Raw genomic sequence first — 22,213 nt, forward strand, 5'->3', positions numbered from 1 at the left:
AAAACTACCACGTGCATGCTCCCTCAGAGCCCACTCACGACCCAAATAGCATTAATTGCTTGCCAGATATTCTAGATATCGCCATAAACAACCGTGTCAACACGGGATTCGAACTCGAGGTTGTCCGCGCCCTTTCCTCAGATCATTTCCCTGTTCACCTAATTTTCGATGACGCGAACACAGACTCAAACCCGCCACGGAAGTATAGAGATTATAAAAACGCGGATTGGCGCGGGTTTAAAAATTACCTGACCTCAAACCTTCAGGATGTGGCCGAACTCACTATAGAAAATAGCATTAATCTTGAAACTGCGATAACTGCGTTCACAGTGAAAATCCAGGCCGGTATAGACGCGTGCATCCCAGAAAAGAAAGTTAAGTTAGCACATGACGAGCTGCCAGCTTACATCAGCGATCTTATATCTCAAAAAAACAGATTACGCCGTGAATACACTCGGCGGCGCACACAAGCCACAAAACGCCGGATAAATGAAATCCAAACAGTCATTTCCGACGAAACTTCCCTCTGGCGCAGCAGCCAATGGGAAACAAAGAATTCACAACTCAAGATCCAGGACGGGAGTGCCTGGGCCATGACGAAGCGACTCTTAAATAAAACGGATAAAATCCCTCCCCTTCAAACAAACAACGGCATAGTTTTTCAGCCCCAACACAAGGCACAAGCTTTCGCTAATGTCTTAGAAAACGCCTTCCAACCCAACATGGAGCCCTGCGATAGGCCGTTCACAGCGCAGATTTACCGCGAACTACGCGCTAAACTGCACCAGCCCACAGTCTCCGAGCCCCTATTAACACAGGCCCAGGAAATTAAGTGAGCTATCAAGCAAATGAAGCCGCGTAAAGCACCAGGCAACGACCGCATCCAGGCAGTTGTCCTAAAACAGCTCCCCGACGAAGCACTAGAATATTTAGCTGAATGCATAAACGCAATGCTCAGACTACATATTTTCCCTACCCAGTGGAAACAAGCACAAGTAATTGTTTTCCACAAGCCAGGGAAAGACAAAACCCTGCCTCAGAATTACAGGCCAATAAGCCTACTAAGCACTGTGTCGAAAGTCGCGGAAAAAATTCTACTATCCAGGCTTAACAAACACATACACGATCACAACTTACTGCCGGACAAGCAATTCGGTTTCCGAAGTACCCACTCGACAGTACATCAATTAGTTCGTCTCACAGAAGAGATCACTAGCGCATTTAACGCTCAAGATTATGTAGTTGCGACGTTTTTAGACGTAGAAAAAGCCTTCGACAGGGTATTTCATGCGGGGCTGATCTACAAATTATTTCAAACTAATTTCCCCGACTGCTATATTAAGCTAGTCGCGTCCAACCTCGCAGACAGAACCTTCAGAGTGTCAACTGAAGGAGCTCTGTCTGATATTAAACAAAAAAGAGCTGGCGTACCACAAGGCAGCATTCTTGGCCCTGTCCTATTCAACATATATACATATGACTTACCACGCCCTGAACACCGCCTAGTAAAGATAGGTTGCTATGCAGATGATACTATACTCTACAGTAGATCACATAACCTCCAGCTGGCCACGACCAGACTCCAGGATGCATTAGCTGTGTACCAGCAATGGTGCACATCCTGGCGAATAAAAGTAAACACAGCTAAGTCAGAGGCTATTGTGTTTACCCGCAAAAACCTTCCGCCTGTAAAACGCAGGCCACCAATACATTTGTTCAACGAACAAATCCCTCACAAGGACGTAGTAAAATACCTAGGCGTACACATGGACAGGAAACTGCTCTGGCGCCATCATATTGACGCCAAGCGGGCTCAAGCCCATGCTAGAATGAGCTCACTATATCCAGTCATGAGTAGGCGATGTGGAGGCACAGTAAAAAATGGTCTGCTGCTCTACAAAGCACTCATTCGCCCCATAATTACGTACGCAGCCCCAGTATGGGCAACTGCTGCGAAATCACACTTAATAAAGCTACAACGAGTACAAAACAAATGTATTTGGGCAGTTACAGACGCCCCAGTGTATTGTGCTGTAGCAGCCTTGCATCGTGAAACAAAGTCGGAAACCTTACAAGACTTCTACATCAGAACTACACAAACTTTTTACGATAAATGCGCAAATAGTTTAAATCCACATATTTCTACATTAGGAAATTATGATCCAGACATTAATGAGAAATATAAACGCCCAAAATCTATCCTGTCACACCGCCCGCCGTAGACGCAGACGTGGCGGAACTGCTCTCTGATTGGCCGGCAGCCCGCGGACCAATATGCGTGCCCCCTCCCCCTGCTCCGAGCGCGAGTACACGAGCGCGAGTACACGTGCGCGGAGCGCACGCACACAATCTGGCACCTCACGTACATTAAGTTAATATTAAGTTAAGTTAATATTAAGTTAAGTTAATATTAAGTTAAGTTAATATTAGGCCCCAATTATATATAAGCACACATCATCCCACTACACACTGCACAACACAAACTATCAGGCGAATCAAATAGTCGTACTTTGGCCCAGCGGGGCCCTAATGGAATAAATAAATTATCCTTCGAAGATTAACAGCGTAGATGCTAGGCTAGAGTCTTTCAATGACAGATGGTGGCAATTTCTCTAACTGACCGACAGCCTTTTACTGGCGACAGCTCGACCTGAAGCTATGTCACCACTCTGGAGTCTAGTCTGACGCCACAGTTGCGACCGCCCCACTTACACGATCATATTACACAGCCACAATGAGTGCTAACTGGAAGCACGACGGGAAGCGGCATAAGCCGCCCCCAAAAGACCAGACCTGACCAAACCAATGCGGACTAAAAGTCCAAGTGCCCCACCCCTTGCATAGTAGAACTTCTACCACGCCCCACTCTTCTTCCAGGACCATCCTTCTATTCCTGTAATCCACCTGCTTGTAATAATGCATGACCTTTGCATCCCGCATGTGTGTGCCCAGGGTTTTCCCTCTGTCTATGGAGGTTTTACCTGGGCCCAACTTATCTAGTTTTAGTCTAGAATTAAGAGTGAGGGGAGTTAGTCATGGCGAAAACGTCTGCCATGGCTGGCCAATCCCCTCCTAGCACATGATGCACGTGACCTTTTCTGCATGGTTAAAAACCCGCATGTTTAGAGCGTATAGGGCTAGCCCTGAGACGCACTTAGAGTCTTCCCTACCTAGACCCCTCCATTAGACACTTAGTTTTTAACTTAGGTTAGGAAAAAAAAAAACAGGAAGTCTGTCGGTGCCCTCGAGGCACCACTGGCAGCCGAGCCTCGCTCACTGCGCCATCAACCTCTCACCGCGCCTTCACCGGCAGCCGAGCTGCCAGCCAAGAGCCTAAGAACGACAACCGAGTCCGCGAGTTAGTGTGTATCGGGAGGCTGTCGGTACCAACCGCGAGTGTGCGAAATAAACTCGTACCGCATATCGGTGTGTCCTTTCGGGGTGAGGGAGAACCTCGGGGACCTATCCAACCAGCCAGCCCGCCAGCCAGTCCGCCAGCGAGCCAGCCAGCCCGCCAGCCAGTCCGCCAGTCCGCCAGCGAGCCAGCCAGCCAGCCAGCCAGCCAGCCAACTAGCCAGCCAGCCAGCCAGCCAGCCAGCCAGCCAGCCAGCCAGCCAGCCAGCCAGCCAGCCAGCCAGCCCGCCAGCCAGCCAGCCCGCCACCCAGTCCGCCAGCCAGCCAACTAGCCAGCAAGCAGGTCAGCCCTACTACTGCAGGGAAAGGGAGACCGCAGCAAGTAAGTGGGCATCAGACGAGGGACACTGGGAGCCACTTTCAGGGCATCCCAAGGTGGGGGAGAATCCTACCTACCCCTCTTAGGAACCTCCAGCCAGAAGTTACTCGCGCCAGTCAGGCCGCTCCCTTCCTATTCAGGCAGCACAGTAGAGATTGGACGCAGGGAGGGGACTCGCTCCAGCAAGAAGCAACCCTCACCTCACGACAATTAGTGGCGCCCAAACGGGCCACTCCCTTCTCACCCAGGCAGGAAACTAAGGATTGACGCTTAAGGCCATTCTGGAAGAGCCAGAGAGGTAACACGCGACAATATATTCATAGAGTAGTCAGATTACTGCCAAATCTGCCAAATTAGTAGCATTAGGCACTCATGTCTCAGTACAAAATGTAAGAAAATGTGTTACGCACTCCAATCTACTTTAGGATATTGATAAATCCTTCAAAACACAGAACTGTGCAAACTATGTTGCCAGAAATTTTTATGACACACTGCGTCTCAAGGAGGTCGAGCACTCCTGCTTTGCAACTCTTTCTAGAGCTACCCTAACCTATCACCAGTACTAGATACATAAATCAAACATACCAATTTTAACTGCTTTTTGCTAACCAGAACCTAGATCTTGCAGCACAATTCAGTGTCCGTGTGGAATAGCATCTACTTCCTGAAGAAAGTTCTAATTCCAACAATTGAAATGTGTGCCAGAAATTAAATAATATACATATCCTGATTGGCCGGCTGTGGCATAAACCAACAGACGCTAAATACAGAAATACTTAAATCCAGACATGTTGTAATGTAATGTAATGTAATGTAACAATTACTATAGTACTTATAAGTATATAAGTAGAAGTGTGCTACAATGTTATTAGTTTCCCAATGGTAGTAATATAGCTAAATACATATAACTGTGGTGAAATGGGCGCCGTTGCTATACTATCCAAAGGGGTCTATTATGTTGATTAAGAGTATTGAACACGTACATAAAAAAATGAATTAGAGAATAATAATTAATTTTAATGATTCAGATGTGTGCGGCTCGTGATTGAAACATAACACATATTAATTAAATACAGGATGACAACAACGATAACACATACACTTAACTATAAACAAATACATACACAAAACATAACACTTCAACTGCAAATAATCGGTAATTAAATGTGTTATTAAGGGGAAGTAAATATGGTGTAGTTTGATAATAATAAAATTCTGGGTTGATATGGATTATTGTGGCTTTCCTGGTTATTTTTATGTTGTTTAAGTTTCAGGATATACGTAGGCACAGATTTATATTGAACCAAAAGTTCATCAATTTAAAATTATCATCACTCCAAAAGTTCATGTATGATAAACAGTTCAGTGTTCAAACTCTTCAACTTATTTAAAATTATCGTAGCTCAGTGTTGAAAAAAATCTAAGTGCAATAAATAAATATCTTAGAATTTATTTATTATATAATGTTTTCACCTCGGCTATTAGCTCAGGGTTTGCAGGAGTTCTGCTCTAAGACCACTGAGTAGAATGAACTGTAAAGGACACTGAAATAAAAATATTAATTTATAATACTGTTCAATTAGATGTTAAAAAATGTACTTAATAAGGGTAATTAACTTTGCAATAATCATCAGTCTCAACATTAACATCGCATAAAAGTCCGTACCAAGGACGCTACCAAGATCAAGATGGCTACCTTTGGCTTATAGCATAAGCCTCAACTTAATTTGTTGGTAACTTATCTTTTTACCGCCGGATCTTGCTGCAAACACTCACGTTCGTAGCTATCACAATACCAATTAATATTAAGTCACTGAATTTACTTGATCTTTTAAGATTATGCCAAAAATGCTAATTTAGATAAGGCCGGCGTCGGGATAGGCCCTGACGAAGAGACGCCTATTCTTACTTTTTTCTACATCACATAATTCACGGACGCATTTCCGCCCACGGCGGTATGCTATTTTACAAGATAGCCTGCGGCTGTAAACCCTGCAGCCAAGAACAGGTAATCTAAATGTTGGTGATTAACAATCACATCAAAACAATATGTAAACACAATTAAATATAAGATATCTGTGGTGAGACAAAAAATTACAGTAAATAACAGAAGTGAAATTACAACAATGAGTTAAATGTTGAATCAGGTTAGGTTTGATGGTAGTATAGTCAGTTCAATGTTTATGAATGCTAAGCTGTAGCATGACAGTTCCGTAGTTTGAAGGTTCGACATATTATGTTAGAAGGTTAAACAACAACATAGTATCATAACTAATAAAGAAATACATATATGATAATAAAACAATTAATAAATAGTCTTATGTTGCTGTACGCGGTACCATGTACCCGTACAGAATGCTGTCCCAGATGAAGTTTTTGTGAAAGATCCTTTTAATAAGTCTAGGGGGTTTTCAAAAGTTCATCTTAACCCTTTCTTTCAGTCAATTCTGGTCACGCGATAAATTGGCGGTTGGCGAGAAAACGTCTTTTTTATATTTTATTTTTCCCTCAGCAGGTGCGAGCTAAAAAAAAAACAAAGCGCACGGCGGTTGAACTAGGAGCAGGAGTGGAGGGAGGGAAAATTTCGCGCCAACGCGACACCCAATCAGCGACGACACTGGGTCGCGCGATCACTTCTTGCTGAACGGTCGTACAGTCAAGACCTGCGTCATGCAGCTCCGCGAAACTCCAACGTTTTTCTCCGTTGCTCCGTCGTTGATGGCAGTCTGGAAGGGCTTACGAGGCACGGGCACATTTCAGACACTGGTAAGTGTACTTACGATTGTGAAGATAGCGAAAATATGCAATGTAAAGCCCTGCATTGTTGTGTACAGGTCCAGCACGGCGTCAGGCGCTACTGCACAGCACCCTGGAACGAGTCGGGGCGACCTTGACAGCACCACGGGAGGGGACATGGTGGCGGGTCGGCGAACCGTCTCACGGCCACCTGCCGCGAGATCCCAGCTGTAGACTGCACTGCTACAAGGGCGGCGTAATCCACACCACTCTCAGCTGGCGGGAGGCGGCGTCTCGGCGAGACAGTGCCTGCTGACGGCGACGGCGGTGTTCCTGGTCCGACATCGGGACGTTCCACGACTAGCGTGGGACGTCGGAGTTGGGTCCTTATACAGTTGTTGCATATGCGGTTAGTTCACACACATTTTCAAGGCGCACTTACACGGGCGTCCTTAACTATAGCTCGGGCTTAACTCTCAATTTCACCTCTTCAAAACAACAATGTCCTATCTGTGCTTTCCAGTCGTAGCCTCGGGTCACCTCGTTCATAACCATTCAACCACAAATAACCATTTAAAATACTAGGAAAAGTATTTCATTACAACAATTAAAATATATATATATTATTATTAAGAAGGTTTAGGGTGTTTTGTTTATAACTTAAACCTATTAATATTTAATTTATCATGACTCACAGGGTAATCTTGTACCATTGTTATTGTATCGGTACTAACATACAGTAGATTCATGCTATAAATATTAGATAATATTTCTTTTGTTTACATATTTACTCAAAGACATAGTAATTATTTTCAATTATTTTCTGGTAACATAATTAATTTGACTACCACTAATTTCAGTAATAGTGTGATTACAGTTCATATTGCACTAAAACTTAATAAGAATTGATATCATTTTATCTCAAGTATAACAAGTTGCCTTGAGATTAATTCTCAAACTATTTAGTTACTAATGGTAATATATCACCAACAAAGCATATTTACATTTTGCTTTTGGACTTAGGAATTATAACCAATAAATTGATCACACATCATAATACAATAATTATTTACACATTTATGTCATTATGACTACATAAATAATTGTAATACCATTAAAGGACTTATTATTACAATAATAATGATAGTTCATTTCAAAAAAAAATTCATCTCATGCTATTTCATCTTATAACATAATTACTTAAATTCAAATGCTGCAGACTTGCAGACAATAATAGTGTATTAATATGTTTTTGTACCATCAGTACATACTGTGTTTTCACATAACACATATCTTGCTGTGTTCAATAAGGTTTTTTTTTTTTTTTCATTTCACTGTTGATGTAAAATTATAATTTCAGGATATTAGTCTGACTGATTTCATCACACTTTGTTGACACTTGTTACACACTTTGGCCACAGGCAACAACTGGGTAGCACAGAAAATCATTTCCTCTTGCTCGCAACACCAGTGTTCCATGTTCTGTATCACAGCCAGAAGACTAGACCCCAACAAGTAGGTCGTTTGAAACTTCAAGAAATGATAACTTTCGTGTGACAACAACAAAATTAGTGTGTGAAGTATATACAACCATGTTGTATTTATTTTCAGTGGCAAATTTAAAATAAATTAAGCTACTGCTTAGTATTCAAATTTAAATTCAAGTGTTTTTATTCATTCAAAGCAAAGTGTTTTTAAATGGCTCACTATAAATATATAATATACAATGCCAAACATAATACACATTACAACCAAAATTTGTGCAATTTTTTACACATGATATTACACAGTCAAATTCATGGCAATTTTCATTTTATTTTATTCTTCTGAAGTGAGCTTAAAAATCATCAATCAGTGTGACAATAATTTCAGCATATGGATAACGCAAACAAGGTAATTAGTTCCTAGAGGGTTTGCATGGCTTCGTAGTTGCAAGAGTGATATGTGGCTTATTTGATATGCTGTGTGCATGCTTGCTTATGTGGACAATCAGCTGGTCAGCGAATTCTAACACATTCTGTTACACTTGGTCATGATAGCTGTTCTCACACATGTCAGTGGGTATTCATACAGGATACACAGTTGTTTTTAATTCCACAGCTGACACCTGGTCATGCTCGTGTGTACATGTTGTAATGTTGACACCAACTCTGTGGTGCTAGCGCCATGCAATGCTGTATAAATAGCTCTCTGGCTATACACTGTTACACACAATAAAATCCTAGTGTGGGTGGACTATTTCACCATACCTCATCACTGGACAAACTGGCCTTACACTCGTAGGCTGCCAGTGTAGTGTATCAATAGACACTACAAAACACAATAACAGCAAAAATAACATCTCATGGCTGGCACTACCATTGCTGGCATAACATGTGAAACATCACACCTTTGCACTATAGGATGTCCTGTCCTCTAGTTACATAGGACCATCCAATGTATTCTATACAACAACTGTACATTCAGGCTATCTTCCACAGTAGTATACATGCTGAGTTCTAATGAGCTCTGACCAAACACATCTTTACAGATTACTGGGCTGGTTGTAGGCCCTTAAATGTGTTAAATTATACCTTCCCACAACTTGGTTGGTAACAGGGTCTTGCAGCTCGTAGCAATTTCCACGTATGATCTTGCTTACCACATATGGGCCTTCGAAGAGCAGAAACAACTTCTTCGTCACTCGTTCCCATTTCTTGCTCACCGGAGCTGTTCTTAGAAGCACTCGGTCTCCAACTTGGAACTGCTTTACTCTAGATGAACTCTTGCGTTTCCTCCTGGCTAAAGCTTCTGCTTGTAGTCGCTTACTGATGAGGTGCTCAACCTCTTGACCGGTTGGCCATTCCGTCACATCCGTATCTATGTCTCTTTCAGGTAAATAGAGTGGGTTAATCGCCACCGACCGATCCAGACTTAGGGCTTCATTCTGAATTAGAGGTCATGGTTCGGGGCGATTTTACCTGGATCCACTCTAGTATAACTGGCTGTCCCGTTGGTTGTGTCTACTAGATGATGTAGCAGGGTGGTTTCCACTTGGTGCGGTCCAGCTGCTCGATGGACCATGGGCTGCATTGGCCACAGCAGTCCGGAACTCAGTAGCAATGGGGTTGATAGGCGTGTTGCGCTGGAAATATCCCATGCTCTGCTGGCTGGGTGAATGATGTGATGGCGGTGGATAGGGAAATGAATATTGATGACTGGCAGGTGGGACGGTACTTCTTCTGTTTCCGCAGCCTTCTTCCTGTTCAGTCGGGACTCTAGTGTGTGGCATTCGGTAGTCATGCTGGTAGTAAGCTGTTGATGGGTAGCTGCGCTTCTGGTTTACAGGGCGGTAATCAGCTTCTCCATCTGATTCAGCAGCTCTATGCCTATAGCTTGACTTCCTGGGAGGCCGTTCCATTGCCTTCCTGTTCTGTTGCCGCCGATCCTCATCCTCACATTCACTGTTGCTCCTGGGCCGCTGGTTCCACCACTTCTTCTTTGGATAGGGCTTGTTCTGGTATGATTTCCTACCCTTCTTGTATCCATACTTGAAACTGTTGTTAGTAGGCTCTGACTCAGAGTATCTGGTACTCTTCTCACAGTTTATGAGATGTACATGCGCTTGTCTGTCATCTTTGTTTCTCCCTTGCCAGTACGTGTTAACTGGTCCTTGCTTTTGGTAGGCCGGCTGAGATGGCTTCTCAGACTCCTCCTTGCTGGCTTGACCCTTCTGAAGGCGTTGTAATTTGTCTACTGCCAACACGTGATCACGAAACTCTGTGACATCTTTGTAGGCATGGCCAGACATTTGTATTTGGTAGGCGACAGGCAACTGTGTTAGCATGGTGGCGATGAACTCTTCGTCTGACATGACGATGTCCAAGTACCTGGTGCGTTCGTACATGGTGACTATGTGCGCCTCCAGCGAACCACCTCTCTTGCTGTCAAAACGGTCAGCATGTAGCTGAGCACGCAGATTGCCTTGTACTTTCAAGCTCCAGTACTGGCTCTTGAATTGGTCCTTGAATTGGTCGAATGAAGTAGTCTGAGTGCTTTGAAGCTCCCACCAATAGAATGCCGTGCTCTTGAGGGCAAAATTCAGACATTTTAATTTCTCTGTGTCTGTCAAGGCAAACGTTCTGGCATAATCCTCAAACTTCTTCAGGAAGCGAATGGGATTTTCTTGCGACTTGCCAGAGAATGTGGGAATAGACTCCGACCAGTGTTTGGCGGGGTGGTGCATAAGTGTGACCTGGTCCAAGTGTGCAGGTGAGCATGAACGTGGTTGAGGAGAGTGGTTGATGGCAGGTATAGTTGCTGTAGTAGGTGCAGGCATGGTAGGGGTGAGTGATGTGACAGAAGTCACATTGCTAGGCAGACCACCTTTCTGCTGTGTGGACTGTAGCTGCATGGCTGCATCCCCACTCTGTGAATTCTTTTCTGCCACAGCTCTGAACTCTGCTTCCACACTATCCCATCTTGATTTTAGTAGGGCTGTTGTGTTCTCCACCTCCTCTAACCTCTCACTCAATACCTGGGCATGTCCTTGCTGCTCCAGTCTGGCCCTATCTACTGCTCTCACCAATGTGGTGGTATGAGTTTCCAAATTGTCAACTCTGGATGCCTGAGTCTGGACCTGCTCTGACAGTTGAGTCATTGATTGAGACTGGTCCTGCAATCTGGTCTCTATCCTCTCTTCCAATTCAGTCAGTCCCTCTTGCAACCTGGAGTTGAGTAGATCCATCTTGCTGTCAATGTGTTGACGCATCTCTGCATTCTGGCTGTTTATTTGGCTGGTTAGGTTAGCCTGCATGTCCTGCTGTTGGTTAATCAGTTTAGCCTGCAAATCGTGCTGCTGACTGAACAAGTTGCTCTGCATTTCTTGCTGCTGACTGACTAAGTTGCTCTGCATTTCTTGCTGCTGACTGGCTAGGTTGTTCAGGTTGGACTGTACCTCTTGCTGCTGACTGGCTAGGTTGTTCAGGTTGGACTGTACCTCTTGCTGCTGACTGGCTAAGTTGGACTGCATGCTGTGCAGCTGGCTGGCTGTTTGCTGTCCTTCGATTTGTATTATTAATCTTAGCTGTTGCAGTAACTGGGACATATCTGTTATCCTAGGGGGCTGTGTAGTCATGGAGTTCACTGCAGGAACTGTGGTTGCTGCTGTCCCAGCGGTTGGCATGCTGGTTTCAGCTGTCCCGACTCCCTGGAATTCCTCCTCCTCAGATTGTTCCTCATCTGAGTCGCTTGGTGACTTGGCAGGAATGGGGGTAACAGCAGATTCTAACTGTTCCCTTGGTACATTAATACTGCTACTGTAGGTGGCAGCATATCTGTGATCATCTTGCTCCTGAACAGGAGCAGGGTAATTGTCTAATGGAGGGGCTTCTGACTCCTCCAGCTCCCTAACTTCCTCCATGGCAGCAGACTGGCTAGCAGCTCGATTATGAAGTTCGTACCCTTTTCCTGAAGACATTATCTTAATAATATTTCAGTGTTTACAGTGGAATTCCACTTCAAGCCACCACGTTGTGGGCCACTTTTTTATGTAATGTAATGTAATGTAATGTAATGTAACAATTACTATAGTACTTATAAGTATATAAGTAGAAGTGTGCTACAATGTTATTAGTTTCCCAATGGTAGTAATATAGCTAAATACATATAACTGTGGTGAAATGGGCGCCGTTGCTATACTATCCAAAGGGGTCTATTATGTTGATTAAGAGTATTGAACACGTACATAAAAAAATGAATTAGAGAATAATAATTAATTTTAATGATTCAGATGTGTGCGGCTCGTGATTGAAACATAACACATATTAATTAAATACAGGATGACAACAACGATAACACATACACTTAACTATAAACAAATAGTACATACACAAAACATAACACTTCAACTGCAAATAATCGGTAATTAAATGTGTTATTAAGGGGAAGTAAATATGGTGTAGTTTGATAATAATAAAATTCTGGGTTGATATGGATTATTGTGGCTTTCCTGGTTATTTTTATGTTGTTTAAGTTTCAGGATATACGTAGGCACAGATTTATATTCAACCAAAAGTTCGTCAATTTAAAATTATCATCACTCCAAAAGTTCATGTATGATAAACAGTTCAGTGTTCAAACTCTTCAACTTATTTAAAATTATCGTAGCTCAGTGTTGAAAAAAATCTAAGTGCAATAAATAAATATCTTAGAATTTATTTATTATATAATGTTTTCACCTCGGCTATTAGCTCAGGGTTTGCAGGAGTTCTGCTCTAAGACCACTGAGTAGAATGAACTGTAAAGGACACTGAAATAAAAATATTAATTTATAATACTGTTCAATTAGATGTTAAAAAATGTACTTAATAAGGGTAATTAACTTTGCAATAATCATCAGTCTCAACATTAACATCGCATAAAAGTCCGTACCAAGGACGCTACCAAGATCAAGATGGCTACCTTTGGCTTATAGCATAAGCCTCAACTTAATTTGTTGGTAACTTATCTTTTTACCGCCGGATCTTGCTGCAAACACTCACGTTCGTAGCTATCACAATACCAATTAATATTAAGTCACTGAATTTACTTGATCTTTTAAGATTATGCCAAAAATGCTAATTTAGATAAGGCCGGCGTCGGGATAGGCCCTGACGAAGAGACGCCTATTCTTACTTTTTTCTACATCACATAATTCACGGACGCATTTCCGCCCACGGCGGTATGCTATTTTACAAGATAGCCTGCGGCTGTAAACCCTGCAGCCAAGAACAGGTAATCTAAATGTTGGTGATTAACAATCACATCAAAACAATATGTAAACACAATTAAATATAAGATATCTGTGGTGAGACAAAAAATTACAGTAAATAACAGAAGTGAAATTACAACAATGAGTTAAATGTTGAATCAGGTTAGGTTTGATGGTAGTATTGTCAGTTCAATGTTTATGAATGCTAAGCTGTAGCATGACAGTTCCGTAGTTTGAAGGTTCGACATATTATGTTAGAAGGTTAAACAACAACATAGTATCATAACTAATAAAGAAATACATATATGATAATAAAACAATTAATAAATGGTCTTATGTTGCTGTACGCGGTACCATGTACCCGTACAATGTATTAAAACATAGATAAAATGGATACATCCTATTTTAAAACAAAAATAGTTGGAAGGAGTAAAACAATCAAAATAAAATTTTATGTTAATATAAAATTAAATTAAATGCTGCCTAAAGAATGAGCACTATTGTTGTTTCTGTAATCAGTCAGACTGTTTACAGTTTTTGTTTTATTATCTTTATTATTGTTTTAAACTAATTTGCATAATTTTGTGATGAATCATAATTAATGTAATTTTTGTATGTTAGAAGGACAACCATTTGACAGTCATATAACACAACACTACATCTTATTATAACTACAGTAGAATCTCGTTATAGCGAGCATGGTAATAGCGAGAATACGGCTATAACGAGGTATTTTTGAGGAATTTACGACGTGATCGCTTGAAGCGCGCTTTTGTTATTTGCTGCTTTATCTCCACCCCTTTCGCTCGCCACTAGACATCTTGCCGTTGACGCCTGTCACATTCTTCAGCCTTGCAGTCGCCACCTAAGTGCGTGGCTATAAAAATAGAATCCCATCCTTTCTTTCTTTTATCAAACTTCCGTTAGTTATCTGTGCCGTGTGTAGACAAAGTTTGAGATTGAAACAGAAACAACGTAAGAAAGTATTTTTTACAAATTAGAAATATGTATGTTTTTGTTTTTATAATCGCATTTTTTCACGTTTTTTTGGTTATCATCTTAAAAGAGATAATATTAAAAAGCCGCTCTAGTGAAATTTAATTGTTTCTTGGTTAACAAAAAATATTAATTATCAAATATTGTTAATTGTTTATATTCTATTTATTATTATTTATGAGACGTCATACTGTACGCGTACGCAATACGACTGGATTCGTTGCTGCAACATAACATAGCATGTTATGCGGTATCAGAAGTAACGAGTAACGTAACGATAGTAACGAGTACTAATTGTTATAGTAACTAGGGTTGTGCGAGAATGAGATTTAGGCCTCGAGAAATTTTCGAGAAAGAAAATATTTTTCTCACGAGAAACGAAACGAGAATGAGAAATTTAAAAAAAATCAAGATTTACTGTATATATCACTTTAAAATATATTGTTCTGTACTTAAAACTGTTGTTTATCATATAGAATGTCAATTTAGTTGCCTGTGCACAACTGACATGCACCACACATTATGTAAGCCTATACTAAATTATAAATAAACATTCACTCACTTAGGTAAAAGTCTAGTAACTAACATGTTAATTGTGGTTCCCGTTGACTTATCGCCACTTTTTGTGTATTACTGCCATACTTATATGTCCACATCTTCCATTTTACCGTAAAATCAAAGTTTAATTTGACAACAAAGTTTACTTCTGTTAAACTGTTATATTCCCGCAACACTTTTTTTTCCACTTGGTTACGCCGCAGTTAAGAGATAAAGCAGTATTAGGAAATTATTCTCATATTCCTAATAACATTTTACAGGCGTCACATTATTTATTCATACCCGCAGAGTAGCTCGCGTAAACGGGAAACTGGTACTGTAATGAAAACAAAGAAATTGGTACTAGGGAGGCTTTGGAGGGATTCATTACTCGTGACTTACGACTGAGTGAAACAAAGGTTGGAAAAGGAAATGGGATGAACATACTATTTATTCTGTCTTTTCAACGGGTTTGATCACACACATTCACGTAATTTTACGTAATACAAGGGCGTGAATTTATTCTGTCTTTTCAACGGGTTTGAACACACACATTCACGTAATTTTACGTAGTACAAGGGCGTGAATTGTTCTGCGTGTTCAATCCATTCCTTTACATTCCAGTCCATTTAATAATTACATGATTGCGCAGTCTTTCATTGGAATGAAATAAGAAACGGAACAGCGAAGCAGAGAAGCAGACTCGGTCTGGCAGCATGTCCACCATTCCCTTTTGTTCGTTAAAAAGTAAATTTTGCCTTTTGCCGTAATAATCAACATTTCAGTATGCTATTAAACATTACCGAACAAAATATTATGACTAAATTAAAGGTAATACTTTTAATAACTTTACCGTAATAACGTGTATGTAAACAAAACCAATTTTGTAGGTTAGGTTCGAACGTATTTTATTATGTATTATGCTTACGTAATTTAAAAATTAAATACGGCAGTTTTTCATTCAGGATAAATTGGAATTTCATATGACAGTTTTTATTCACAGTTTCGGTTATTGATAAAGGTTTTGGATGGTTGACTATCAGATAGTCTAATATCTCATAATAATAGCATCATGTTTGCTTTATGTTCCGCCAAATCATTTTTCGTCCAAACAGGCAGACGCGTTTGGTATTTTTAAAACATTTAAACTAAAATAATGGCAGTGTGTGTGTGATGTTCAACATATAAAAATACAACTATTAATATCAAATTTAGTTTCCATACCAAATTGAGTTGTTACCGGTACCAAAAAAAATTCTCGTTTTTTTTCGAGAAATTATTTTTCTCGCTTGCTGTTCGAGAATGCAATATTTCTCGAAATTTTTCTCGAGGTTCGAGATCTCGCACAACACTAATAGTAACGAATACAAAGGGGTACGCATTTTTTCGTTACTTCTCCCCCTGTAGTAGCACTACCGTATTTATTTCCGAATCGCTGGGACAGTTTTCTTGTAACTTTTGTTTCGGTCAGTTGTTGGGGTATCTGTCCGGGAAAGGGGTGGTGATGGTTTGAGTTTAATCCCAAATTTATTTTCTAAAAAAGTTGACAGGTTTCTTTAAATGAAAAAAGTATAGTTTCCAGCGACTATTTCGTTTGAGGCGTACGTGTGTTGCTGCTAGGGTTACCAGACACTGATAACAAAAAAGGAGGACATTCACCTCGCAAAAGGAGGACATTTCACTAAAAAGGAGGACAATATATTTTTTTAAAAAAGCCATGAATTAATTACAATGGAGTACGATATTTTACAATGTTTTGGCATTTAATACAGTTTCAGTATAAAGAATGAAACAAATACGCATATACAGCATAATTAAAAACACGTGCTTCTGCATGTGCTGCTACCTGTCAAGCTGTTCTATACTAACGTTAGGATCTTCATTGTGGATAAAAATTTTCTCTGTGAGTGTGTGTGCATGTATAATATTCTGTGTTATAATTACAAAATAAAAAATAAAAAAAATTACTTATAGGCTAATCCTCAATACTGGAATACAGATTATACAAATAAATAAAGCTCGAACAATATGGCTAGCTTGAATACTGGATGGTATATGGAAAATTATAATTAAGAATGTAAAATTATGAACAAATAAACCATTTGTGTCAGCTCAAATGTTTGTTAAATGACTGGAAGTTAGGTTGGGCACATCATTTAAAAAACAAAAGTTATTGTAAATGTTATAATTGGGTTCCAACATTAATGCACACCACGATATAGTTTATATTATAATGTTTTAATTATAAATCCCGGCCAACTATTGTCAATGGTAGAGAACGAAATTCATACCTTAGGACTTCTGAAATTCCGAAGAGTACTCAGTATTAGTCAACAGACTCGATTGTATTTAATTAATTTCTTCACTCATAAAATATAATCTCATACGATTATCACTTCAAAAGGAAAAACACGGCCTTCGTATTTATTTTTAATTATTTCCTTTTCGAGGATATCAATTCTTCCATTCATTTTTTAAAACTCCTCTCTAAGCATCGAGTAATGTACATACAATATGACAATTCCAATACCATAGCACATACTTCAATATATCAAACAAACATGGCACTGAAAACTAAATATATATCGATTCACAAAACCAATGCAAAAAGTTCATCTGTTTCGTTACAGATTGCCGCTCCCTGTTGTGTATATAAAAAAGTCGCTCTTATATTGTATCACGTGTCTGAGTTTTTCTTTTACACAACAGTTACAAACATCGCAACTTGCACAACATAGGTTTTTAATCAAAGTTTTTGACTATATATATAACAAATCTCGCAAGACTTGACCACTGATTTAATGAGAACAATAGGATGGTTTTAAGGGAGCAGTTTGACATCGTCCTGATGGCGATTTTCCCCAACGATTCAGCAGACAGCGGATCACCAGAGGAGAATCGTTGTTGGTGGCGGCTGATGCAGACTTTGATATAACAGTTTTTGAGCGATTGGGAGAAAGTTAATGCATCTCACCCCGGCACTCCTGTTACTGCAACATGACTCCATTAGAAGGGTGCCTTAGCGATGAGGTTCCCGAACAGCGTCCAGGAAGAAAGGCATACTGGCTGCGAGACGGAAGACTACCCGCTTCCATGGTGCCGCTCCAGCACTCGGACAGCGTTTTGTGGTCCGCGGCAGTGGCAGGGGTCGTGACTACGACCTGCTGTAATTTCTGATGTGGTGAGGTGATACTGTCACATCATACACAACGTGGATGCTTCAAGTCCAGTTTTTCCCGTTAGGTACATTATCATTGTTACACATTAAGCTTTCGCACTCAAAGTATAGGTGTCCCAGCATAATCTCACTTCACTAAGCTTAATTATGTGCCACTTACATGCTTGCAAATGTAAGTTAATCACCTACTCTCACTTCTGTTTTTGCTGTTGCTGACACAGCAGGTTTAATTGAACTACAGTAGAACCCCGATTTTGCGAACACGGATTTAACGAAAACAGCGATTTAACGTAAAGGTTTTCAGGAACAAACAAAAATCACCAATTTATTAAAATAATAATATAGATTTCCAAAAAATGCAAGTAAATAGTAATGGAATCTTATTAAAAACAACACTCTGTGGTGTCAGTAATAGAATGGAGGTACTATATATTAATATGTGCCTTTGCATCATCTGTCCAAATACGAAAAAATTAAAAAAATTGTTCAAATTGCTTAAAAACCCGGGGCACTGTAACTGAATTGCGTAGGTGCGTGCCATTGCGCGCGCCTGGATAGATAGACTGTCCGCGACACATGACGTCATGAAGGGTTTCTTTGTCCGCATCCCCCTCCCCCTCTTCTATGCCTGGCTTGACTCACCACGTTATCTTCCAAATACGCCCGCATAGTAACAGTGCTAGCCAATAATCACACGTTTCCAAACATTCCCTTTCCCATCCTCCAGGTTTTTTCAACTTGTGACCACGTCACACCAATACACCATTTACATTATTTTCTAGAGGTGTAAAAGTAACGAAAAAAAGCGTACCCGTATGTATTCGTTACTATAACAATTAGTACTCGTTACTATCGTATCGTTATGTTACTCGTTACTTCTGAAACCGCATTAAAAAGCTATTTTATGTTGCACCAAAGAATCGAGTGGTATTGCGTACGCGTACATTATGACGTCGCGTAAATAATAAATAGAATATAAACAATTAACAATATTTGATAATTAACAGTTTTTATTAACCAAGAAACAATTAAATCTCATTAGAGCGGCGTCTTTATATTATCTCTTTTAAGATAAGAACAAAAAAACGTGAAAATACGCGATAATAAAAAACAAATACATACATATTTCTAATTTGTAAACAATACTTTCTTATGTTGTTTCTGTTCCAATCTCAAACTTTGTCTACACACACAATACCTTTAATAAACAGTAAAAAACTTTGACGACGAATTTCCAAATTATACTTTACTTAATAAACAAACATCGTTCTTTGTAACGCAAATTCATCGAATATGCGCGCGCATGCGTAAAACATACGAAAGATGCGAGTAACGAGATGCAGCCGTGTGTAACGTTTCGTTACTCGTTACTAGATGGCGCACCCGTTACTCAGTACCGAATACATACGGTTTGCTACAGCTCTATATTCTCAGTAAGAGCTTTGTGCGCGGTGTTTAGTTTTTGGAATACGTTTTTTATAAGTGCTGTGCAGCTCAGCGAACAAAGAGAGTCAGAGGGCGGCTACGCCGCGCCGTAACAGCAGCTGACCGAGTACAATGACCTTTCTCCGCGTACGGCGCGCTATGGACGGTAAATTTTCATCAATTTGCGGCCTTTTTTTTTTTTTTAATTTTTTACTGTGATGCAATGTGTATGTAGCTCGTTTTTGTTATAAACGCTGCAGGTTGCGACTGTATTTTAATAAACTTTAACGTATTTCTTACACTTTACATATTTTTAAACTTTTTTTTATGCCTCATTTTTTACGGTTTCTAAAAATCTGTATGTACAACAGAGGTGTACGTACGAACCGGGGGCCGTACGAGCGAGATCAAACACGTTGAAGATGGAAAGTTGACGAAGTCTGAGATAGCACTGCAGCACAAGATATCAGCGTCGACCCTGTCTACGATATGGAAACGTAGGGACGCGATTATGAGTGCGGGGGTCATTGAAAATCGGTAAATCGGATTTAACGAAACATCGATTTAGAGTAAACATTTTCGGTAACCATAGCACTTCGTTAAATCGGGGTTCTACTGTACTTAAATAACCCAAAACTTAGCTAGTTTCAAATTACATTTAAATTTTCATAAATTACGACAATATTCAATACTAACTTGACGTCGTCCGACCGAAGGCCACCCTAAAGCCCGACCTGCAACCGCCAGTATTCACCCCCGCTAACGGAACGCGCCCCTAGCCATGGCCCACCCGAGTCAGGCGAGCCACCAGCAACCAAGGTAGAACCCGGCCCCCCCAAAATAAACAGACCGTCATTAAAACCAACCACGTTAAAAAACAAACATAGATTATTAAACAGTGTTACGTAATTATTTGAAGTTGGTCAACGAAAGTGCGACGTAGGAGTGCCCGGGCACTCACGTGTGTAACTACAGCAATACGCGTGTGAGTGTTCCCCTGGCGGCCTTCTGCCTGAATCAATCAATCAGACCTTATGACATAATTATTCAAACCTTGTGTTGCGTCATTAACCCCACCAGAGCAATCTGACAAGAGACGAACAGTCGCTGGTGTGACGTAAAAATTCAAACATAATAATTCTTAAATATAATAACTTTCAATTCGTAGAAGGGACGAATGACCTTGATGCAGCCTTTATAATTAATATAAGAATTTAACATCATTAAATTCTCTTATTAACTTATCAGATCAGAAACTAACGTAATGAGGTCAACCCTGGCACGAGGGCCACCGAGCCTCGGCCGGACGCACGTCCCACGGAGAGACATCATCCTTTGTCCACACCGAGTTCACTTCTGGTAAATATAGTCATTCTTAAAACCCCTTTTTTAATAATCTCTCCGTGTGTACCCGGTCCAGTTTTTCGGTCCAGGACCTAATCCGGCCGCATAAATATCACACACCCCCTGCACCACACTTGGTCCGCGGGGTAGGTGCATTATCCGGTACGGGCCGACTCCCGAGGACAGAACTTTGGTTAAACTCAGTCGCTCCGGCACTGACACTCCCCGTAAGGGAACTTTTGAGCGAATTTAGCTGCGGTCCGCGCTCCACTGCCGTGGACGCGAGCACCGCCTCGATACGCAGATTTACGGGATTGGCCGCCTCCAATCACCCTCAACCCTCGTTGAGCAGCCAGGCTCAGAAACGCCTAGGGACACGATAATACGGAATAATTAGTGACTTTGTAACATTTCTTTGTAACCTTGTGCAACGCACCCTCGTGTAACATTTTCTTTCGTAAACTTGTGCAACGCAACCTCGTGTAACATTCTTTTGTAAACTTGTGCGACGCACCGCTCCACGTGACATTCGTAAACTTGTATAACGCAACCTCGTGTAACATTCCTTTTGTAAACTTGTGCTACGGTAATCCAGTAACTCTCAGACTCAGTTGCGTGTAATTGTGTAATTTGTATCTTGTGACGTCACCTGTTGTACGACGTGGCGTGTAACCAACAACGTTACACCAGAGCCACTGTCGACTGAATAAATGACGCACGTCATTTATTACCTCACTTCAGCGTACGCTTCTTTAAACCTGCTATTCCCAACCACCGCCGAGTAGGGAATTCCTCAAACCCACGCAACACCGCCGACGGTCCTAGTGGGCCACGCAGGGCAATCGACCCCACGACCCAACTACCGACTAGCACCAGAACTAGTCTGGCGCCCACCCGGACTCATTACATTTGCAACAGCCACTCCCACTAGGAACCGCACCGGGACTCGAGCCCGAGACCCCGGACGACGGCAAACTTAAATAATAATTGTAATGCTAACCTTCGCTAACAATAACTGTTTGAACATTAAAACACGTGTTAAACTTTATAATATCTCAATAACATAATAGATAAATTTTTTAGGATTTACAATTTTGTTTTAGTCATGATTAGTCATTTCCTTATGTACAATATGTGTCATATTAACTATCATTAATTAATCTTGGTTAGGGAATTGTACACAATGGTGGGTGTACTTTCCTAATTTGGATACTTTTGGATTATCCCATACTCACGTTCGGTTATCTCCTGGATATAATAGAAGGTGTATAAGTTTAAATCAAATTGAGAAAAATATTATTATTTTAAAGTAGTAATGTGTTCTAAACCTACATGGGATTCATCATATATAATATAACTGACTACTAATATATGCATGTGCTTTGTATTTGTTTGAATAACTATAAACTCTCAATGCTGTCATGTACATACTACTACATACAGTAACACCATAGGCATTTTAGTTCAAGTCACAACATTTAAGTCAACACATGGAGTATGCAGAATACCATTGTTAACTATGACTAAAACTAAG

At 40.6% G+C, this 22,213-nt stretch overlaps 1 protein-coding gene across 1 annotated transcript in view; it reads right to left on the reverse strand.

Moving 5' to 3' along the window:
- LOC134535751 (probable phosphorylase b kinase regulatory subunit alpha) overlaps positions 1-22,213 on the reverse strand; it is a 582,726-nt gene that overhangs the window by 418,020 nt on the left and 142,493 nt on the right. The gene's annotated exons all lie outside the window — the stretch shown is intronic.

The sequence above is a fragment of the Bacillus rossius genome, chromosome 10, assembly GCF_032445375.1.
Source record: "Bacillus rossius redtenbacheri isolate Brsri chromosome 10, Brsri_v3, whole genome shotgun sequence".
NCBI classification, from domain to species: domain Eukaryota; kingdom Metazoa; phylum Arthropoda; class Insecta; order Phasmatodea; family Bacillidae; genus Bacillus; species Bacillus rossius.